The 8,890-nt window shown below is 26.4% G+C and overlaps 1 long non-coding RNA gene across 2 annotated transcripts; it reads right to left on the reverse strand.

The window, feature by feature from the left end:
- Positions 1 to 3,992: 3,992 nt before the first annotated feature.
- LOC131606548 (uncharacterized) lies at positions 3,993 to 7,055 on the reverse strand. Of its 2 annotated transcripts, none has more exons than XR_009284875.1 (6): positions 6,730 to 7,055; positions 6,211 to 6,470; positions 5,907 to 6,035; positions 5,157 to 5,196; positions 4,862 to 5,018; positions 3,993 to 4,739 (listed from the first exon to the last, which is right to left on the reverse strand). It is a non-coding gene; the product is annotated as an uncharacterized LOC131606548 (long non-coding RNA). The 2 variants fall into 2 exon arrangements; XR_009284874.1 differs by having other exon boundaries at positions 4,844 to 5,018.
- Between the last annotated feature and the right edge of the window lie 1,835 nt (positions 7,056 to 8,890).

Below are 8,890 nucleotides of genomic sequence, written 5' to 3' on the forward strand. Positions count from 1 at the left end.
ATCATCAGATTATTCCTCTGAAAATTCTGACAATAATAATTGTCAATGTAATCAAATTGATTACTGGAAGTCTATTGTTGATATAAATGGTCTTAATGTTCTTACCACGAAGCAAGATGAAGCCATAAAGGCTATTGAGTCTATCTCTGATAATAAGCTTAAAAGAAAAATGCTTGAAGTTTTAATTCAAGAAAATTCTAAAAAAGAATCTCCTATTATTATTGAAGCCCCTTACCAATTAAGTGAAGTTCTATCTAGATTTCAACAATCTAATATTCGTGAAACTCCTGTTTCCCTTACTGATTTACATAGAGAAATTAATCTTTTGAAATCTGAAATTACTCAGATAAAGAAAGATAATAAAAAATTATCTCGGAGGGTCTCCTTACTTGAAACAGGTAACCTTAAAGTTGAAGAAATATCTTCTACTAGCAGCCCTTCTACTAATGATAGGTTTCTTAATCTTATTGATAGAGTAATTTCTCAAAAATGGTTTGTTAAAATAACTTTAGTTATTAATAGAACGTTTATTTTAGAAAATGAAGTTCCCCTTATTGATAGTGACGCTGACCTTAATTGTCTATAGGAAGGAATTGTTCCTACCAAGTATTATACTAAAACCACTCAAACCCTTGCTCATGCTAGTGGTGACAAATTAACGGTTAATTATAAATTACCTAATACATATGTTTGTAATCAAGATATTTGTTTACCTACCCATTTCATCTTAGTTAAAAACATAACTCATAGAGTTATTCTTGGAACTCCTTTTTTAAATAGCACCATGCCTTTAATTAATGTTGACACTAAAGGCATTACTACCATAATTAATGGTAAAACTGTTACTTTTGAATTTATTACTGACCCTCATATTAAAATGCTTAATGAAGTTAAAAGTATCTTAATCTTAATATATATAAATCCAAGGTTGTCATGATGGCAACTCTAGCCACATGTCACCTTGGTAGTATCTCTAAACAAAACTTAGCCACATGTCACCTTGATAGTAAATCTAAACAAAAATCCTAATTTTGACATTTACTAATTTAACTCTTTATTAAAAATAAACAAATATAACAATTATAATAATAAGATAATATAATATTCAGCCACAAATATTAATAATAATTATATAAATATGTAATATATAATATTTAACTAATAATAATAAAAGAAAATAATAATAATATAATATTTAAATATATAAAACAAATATAAAATAAGTTTATACAAATAATTTATAATGGATAAGAAATAAAAAATGTAAATATAATTTAAAATATATATATATATATATATATATATATATATATATATATATATATATATATATATATATATATATATATTTATCATTTTTAAAATATAAGTTAAAAATCTCTGTCTTCTACAATTCAAATTTAAATTTAAACAATTAGTTAAAAAAAATTAATTTAACTTATAACTTAAATGTTTAAAGTAATATAGTTTATGAATTCATTTTTTTATACTTATAAAATTATGTGTTAAAATTCTTTATAAAAAATTATTTTATTCATATGAATAATATAATTTATACAATCCCCTAATTCTAACTTTTATTTTTTGATATTATATTAAATATAATTATTAATAATAATTATATAAATAATGTATAATAATATAATGTTTAACTAATAATAGTAAGAGATAATAATAATAATAATAATAATAATAATAATAATAATAATAATAATAATAATAATAATAATAATCTCCTTAATATAAATCTAAGATTGTCATCATGACAACCCTAGACACAAATCTAATCATAATATGTGACAATGTAATAGAATTTTCACTCTTTTTTCTAATTCTCCATACCAACTTTAATTCAATACCATTAATTAATTTTACAAAAATAACTAATATTTCTAATATCATTATGTTTTTAATATTTCAAATAATTGTTATTAATTTTATTTATAATATTGAGCATATATTTTTTTTAAATGGTGGAGTATAATCTAAATAAAACAAAAACGGTAGATTATAACAAATGCTACAATTATGAATTTTATTAAAACAAAATTCAACCATCATTAATTGATTCCCTCATATTAGAAATCTACGTGTGATCAGTTTTATAGTTACTCTTTTTTCAACTTTTTCACGCTAACTCCAAATTAATTTTCTTTATTACTAAATAAATTTTGTTAAAATGGTGGAGTATCCTTCACCAATCATATTTATATTAATTAATATTTTGTAACTTCCAAATTTATATATTAATTCATATTTATATTAATATTTTTGTCATTCTTTATAAATATCTATTTCATTTATCTCTATTTGGTCATCTTATCACACATATATCTATATTTTGTCATCTCATCACACACATAATTTTTCAAACAATTACATTAGTTGAATTAGTCAAAATGACTAACAATGATTAGTATTGAAAACCTATCATCAATATACCGTATTTCATATTTTTATTTTACATGATTAAATTTTTACTTTATTGTTTTATTGTTTGTAGATATCTTTCCATGATAACTCCGGTATATGAGATTTTGGATCGCAAGATTAAAATTAGCTTGAAAGTTAGAGTAATACATCTATGAATTATACCTGATTGCATAAATATAGCACAAAATTAAAAGTCTTCATACGCTTTTTTTATTCACAGATGCCCTGACAAACTGGCAAACCAATGACATTTCCTACAAAATGTTATCGGATGGAACGCACTACCACATTTTATTCAGAGAATTTTTTTGAAGAACCGTTTTGACTTCCATGATTTAGATTTTTATTTATAATTTATCTTTTCAACTTTTATTTTTTTCTTTTTATTTTTGTTATTTATTTTTTTTTCTTTCATTTGTTAATATAGTGGGATAGGAGTTGCCCTTCCACTAATGTAATTTTCTTCTTCTTTTTTTTGTTAATTAATATTTAGATTTTTAATAAAAAATATTATATGTTTTCTTAATAACATGTGATTGAGTTTATTATTAATTTAAATCTAATTAATATTGATATGGTATAAATTAATTTAATGAATAAAAATTGTATTATCATAATAAAGTCATAGTATTGAAGTTGTTTATATTATATTAATTTAACTAGTACTTAGACCCGTGCGAGGCACGGGTAAATATTTTCTAAGTAAAAAATATATTTTAAAAATATTTATCATTTACAAATTTTATTTATTGTAAGATTATTATTGTATAGATAAAATATTATTGTTATTAATAGTATACATAAAAAAAGTTTAATGGACTAAGAAATGTATTAAGCAATTTTTTAGCTTGAGATAATTTGTCAAGTCTTTTATGTTATAAATCTATATCTTTAACTTCAATGAAATATGGACGTACAATTCAACGTGCATCGATGAAAAGCAAAACATGGACTTATATGTATTCTAATCTTCTTTTATGTATTCTAATCTTCTTCTTTTCTTTGTTACTGACATAATGTTTGATGTATGGCCTTTTCACAATTTCGGTATTACTCTGAAATCTTAAGAAATAGAACTCTGAAGAAATAAATAAAATAATGTTAACACAATTTAGAAAAAAAATCATCAAAGAGAGAGTTTGAGCAATAAGGAAGTTCATAGCTCAATTTCCACTCCAGTATAATGCCAACAATTAATAACAATATTAACATTAATTGAATGTTTCAATAAAAGTAAGCAAAAATAAAAGGTGAACACTCTGATACCCTTGAGTTTAGTTGGGTATAGGTATCTAGTCCAATTAAATAGTAACATTTAATAACACATCTCTTTTTTATTTATTTTATTTTAAAATAAATTAAAATTAAAAATACAATTTGCACCAAAATTACTGGTATACAACTTAAACTCATAGGTTCTAAAGTCTAAACAATTTATCAAAATAAAATGATAACACAAATGATCAATTTTGACATTGACTAACATTTGATGGTGTACTTTCTGAAAATCTATACAATCAAAACTTATTATCGCCACCACGTACAAACAAAATAAAACATTACCTGAACTACAAAGTTGCATCTTTCACAATCCTAGAAAGTGTTGAAATGAAAATCTTCGCGTGACAATAGGCATTATCGTACTTGCAATTTTTTTTGCTTCGGCCTCAACAAATACATCAAAGCGTAAATGTTTGGTTAGTGAAAGAGAGTAGCTAATGTCAGACCTTGATATGTGACTTAATCTAGCATGACTATATACTTTTTGCAGCTGCAGTGCTATGAACAATATAAGAATAGAGTTCAATATTTCCTATTATTCTATAAGAATAGAACCAATTCAATTACACATATTCAACTTATTTCAGTTTCGGTGGAGCATGTGGTAATTGCTACTTGGTAATAGTTTAGCAGTAGTAAATAAATTGGTAGTAACATTACCCAAATATCACATTCTGAATGAACTTTTCCTTTGTTAATTTGAGTCCAAATAATCATAACTAAAGAATATTTCAAATTCATACATGTTGACTTTTAATAGAGAACATTCAAAAGTATTAAAATAAATTACCTTTCTAAATAGTGAAATTAAAGATACACAAGAAAGCTCTAAATAAACATGCAGTAAAACAATTCACTAACCTCTGAGCAAGATGCTTGCAGTGAAAAATCATTGAAAATACTTGCAACACATTGGTGAATCTCAAGGCCTAATGCTTTTAATGTGTTCACTGTTAACAATAATAAAACTGGCTTTGTGGTGCAACAGATGCTAATAATTTGGTCTTGCTCCTCTTGACATTAAACTAAAAACACACAGTAAAATACAAAATATTTATTAACTACATTTACTCACAAACTTGTTCTATAAGTATATGTTAAATAGTTCAAAGAATTGCCTAAAACATACCTCATGATAATTTCTTACCATGACTTCATTTGGATTTAACTCTTTAGAAATTTCCAAAAGATTTATTTGATTTGTTCCTTTACTTCAAAAACCAAAACAACAACTCTTGAGTTCAGATTTTTTCGTGGTCTTGATTATGAAACAATCATCTTGAGTGAGGTAACCTATGCTTCCACTTTTTACAGGAGAATACAACTATCTATTAATTATTTATTCTCTCTTAACTGCATGAGAGGATTAATTGCCCAAAAATAATAGTAAATAATTAATTTTAACAACTATCCAAGACATATAGATAAATGAAATAACTTACTAAATCTCGAGGGCGAGCTCCAACGAATAAGCACTCATTCCTGAAATATTTGAATCAATTGTTCTGTTATTAAATAGGAAGCATGGGATAACTAACCAAATAGACTGCTTAAAGTAAGCCCGTAAACTTCAAGCATTCACCAAAATTTTCACGAATTTAAGAAATCACAAAGCTCAACCTAGCATTTGCTTCATCCAAGATTATGAAATTGTAACACCAGGAAATGTGGGAAGAAGATTCAAGAAAAGAATTATCAAATAAAAAAAGAAGGTTAACAAATTCTAAGACAAATTAGTTAGATACATTTTGAACCTAAAAACCCCTCTGACATGAAAGCCAAGTGTTAAAAATGACTCAGTCAAATTATGAGGAAAGCCTCCTAGATGCACCTGTTCTAATAATTGATGACAATAATAATAATTAGCTATCTCTAACATTTTCCCTCTCTAGATCAGCAACAACAACACATAAGTAATTACTACTTTCATACTTGTCAGACAATTACAAATTAGAGTACTTTAATGGCAACTCACTATCAGTGGAAGAATTTTATTTTGAAGCACAGCGTTATTGATCTTGTGAACCATTTGTAAAAATTATTTTCGAACCTGTCTATATACATTGCACCTTTCATAACAGAAGCCACAAAATCAAGACAAGAAATAACATGCATCGGGACTTAAACATAAATAGTAGCAGCTAGCACAAGACCAGGTTTAGAACACTTCTACTTCACAATGAATGTTTTACCTTTATCTCTAATAAGATAATGAATGGAAAGTTACTTCCATGGTATTTTACAAACTTCATAACATCAATTAGAGTAGATCCATATTTCCTTCATTAATCGTTCTTACTCAGCACCTTCAAACCCAAAGCCTATACAAATATGATCCAATAAGAATATAGCCTCAGTTAATAAATCACATTTAGTTTAACGTAACATTAAAATCGTAACACGTCAAATACAATTCTATTAAAAGAACACTTGTGCAGTACTACATCAAACATAAACCAGAAACATATTCAATTACAACATGTATTGGAATGTTACCTTTTCAGTTTGCCTCCGTCAGTTAGTTGCTGCAATGACAACCATTCTCATCTCTGATTCAAACCCATCCATTTCTATCAGCAAATATAATTTATGTCAGCTTAAAGCAAAAAAAAATTACATATGATAAGGGCTTATGCTATAAGTCGTTTATCCCAGCATAAGGAATACAAAATGATGACAAAACATGTTTGGTTTAGTGTTCGGTCACGTTCATCATTGAAGCTTCTTCCACAATTGCCTCCGACTGCATCAAGTTCCTTCACAATACACAGAAAATCATATATCATCACTCCAAATCATCAAACCAACCACAAAATCAAAACCCTAACTTTCCCGTTCTTGAACTCTTTGTCTTACATTCAACGAAATATTGAAACCCATCATGAACGAAAGCCTCGTAGTGATTCATAACTTCCACTGCCGACTTATGGGTATCAATATAAAATTTCACGAAGGGAAAACAATATGAAACATAGTGAAACACAGTAAAAAAGGGTGATCTGCATTCAAACATACCTTGATGCATTTGATGAATCTACCTGAAATCCTATATTGGAAGAGTTAATTGTTGTCGAGGAACTCAACATCTTTTACATGGCTTTGCAGAAAATTAACCCAAATCCATACTTCCTGAAAGAATAACAACAATCAGTCAGATATGATTTGTAAAGAAGAGGAAGAAGAAGATGGAGAAGGAAGAAAAAAGGGAATAAGGAAGTAGGTGCAGAGAGATAGAAAGATAGAAGAACGTGAGATTGAGAAAGGATGTGAGAGAGAGATTAAGATGCAAATGTGAGATTGAAATGATCGAGGCTTTGGAACCAATGCAATGGTTAGGTAAGTTGGAGGTGAAAACAAAAGGTTGCATTGGTAATACAAAGAAATTCAAATAATAATACAATCTGCATTGAAATTAGGCGGCACATTGATCGTTTGTTGTGCTCATTTAATTATTTTGCCAAACAATTGCATGGACCAGATTAACCCTTAATTAGTTGCTAATAATCAATTAGAAAAAAAAAGGTTAATAAAGACTTAATCAAATATAATAAATAAATATTATTTAAATGAAATATTTCCATATTTAGAAAGTTATAAAAAAAGAGAATTCATGGGAGCTTGCCATGTGTCAGACTTGCCCATTTACTCATTTTGCTTTTTTATTATGAATGATACTTTTAATTCACTTTTAAAGTTGATTGTAAGGAAGAGAATTATATTAATATTTATTTATTTTTTTCATTATTATGGATCAATTAGATAGTGTCGCTTATTTAGATATTTGCTAAGTGAAACATTAGTATTTAGTGGTAAAAGAAGAAGGGTATTTTTTTATAATGTTGAGTATTACAATTATAAATTTATATGTATTATAAATTTAATGATTATCCCAAATAATATATACAAATAATTTAATGTAACACTTTTTTAAAATATTGCATTATTCACGTAAATATGACTTATCTTTCAAATTTAAAAAACATAATTGAATTTTTTTTATATATAAATTGTTAATTAAATATATTTTTTCATTTCAAAAAGTACTAAGGTAAAAATTCTAATCAAACTGGTGCAACGCACGAGCCATATATCTAGTTCTCTTAAATAAAGAAAAAAAATTAGGTTTTCTTAAAGAGGAAGTTAGTTTATTAATTATTAATGAACAACTTAATAAAAATGAGATAAAAGAACAAATCAAATTGATTGAGCAACAATTTAAAAAATAAGTGAGCAATGATTTACCAAATGCTTTTTGGGATGGAAAGAAACATTTTATTTCTTTATCTTATCTTGATGACTTTAATGAAAGTCAGATTCTCACCAAAGCTAGGTCAGCTCAAATGAACCATGAGTATTTGGAGCTAAGCAAAAAAGAGAGATGGAATCTCTTTTAGAGAAAAAATTAATAAGAAAATCCAAATCTCCTTGGAGTTGCACAACTTTTTATGTCAACAATGCTGCTGAAAAGGAACGTGGGGTCCCTAGACTTGTTATTAATTACAAGCCTCTTAATAAGGTGTTAAGATGGATTAGGTATCATATTCCTAATAAAAAAAGACCTTTTAGATAGATTAAACAATGCTTTAATCTTCTCTAAGTTTCATATGAAATCTGGTTATTGGCAAACGCAGATTAATGAATCTGATAAATATAAAACAATCTTTACTGTGCCTTTTGAACATTATGAATGGAATGTCCTTCCTTTTGGCCTTAAAAATGCCCCTTCTGAAATTTCAAAATATTATGAATGATATTTTTAATCCTTATACAGAATTTATAATTGTTTATATTGATGATGTCTTAGTTTTTTCTAAAATTATAGATTAACATGTTAAATATTTGAAAATATTTAAAGGATTAGTTATATTTGCTCCTAAAATGAAACTTTTTCAAACAAAAGTTAGATTTTTAGGTCATGAAATTGACCAAGAAACAATAATTCCTATACAAAGAAGTATTGTATTTGCTTCAAAATTCCCCAATATTATTACAGATAAAAAACAATTACAAAGATTTCTTGGTAGTCTTAATTACATAGCAGATTATTATAAAAATCTTGCTAAAGATACTGCCATATTACATGCTAGGCTTAGAAAAAATCCTGGCCCTTGGACTAATGAACATTCTCAGGCAGTCCAAAGAATTAAAAATAAGGTTAAATGTTTGCCTTGTTTAT

Source organism: Vicia villosa, linkage group LG5, assembly GCF_029867415.1.
Source record: "Vicia villosa cultivar HV-30 ecotype Madison, WI linkage group LG5, Vvil1.0, whole genome shotgun sequence".
NCBI lineage: Eukaryota > Viridiplantae > Streptophyta > Magnoliopsida > Fabales > Fabaceae > Vicia > Vicia villosa.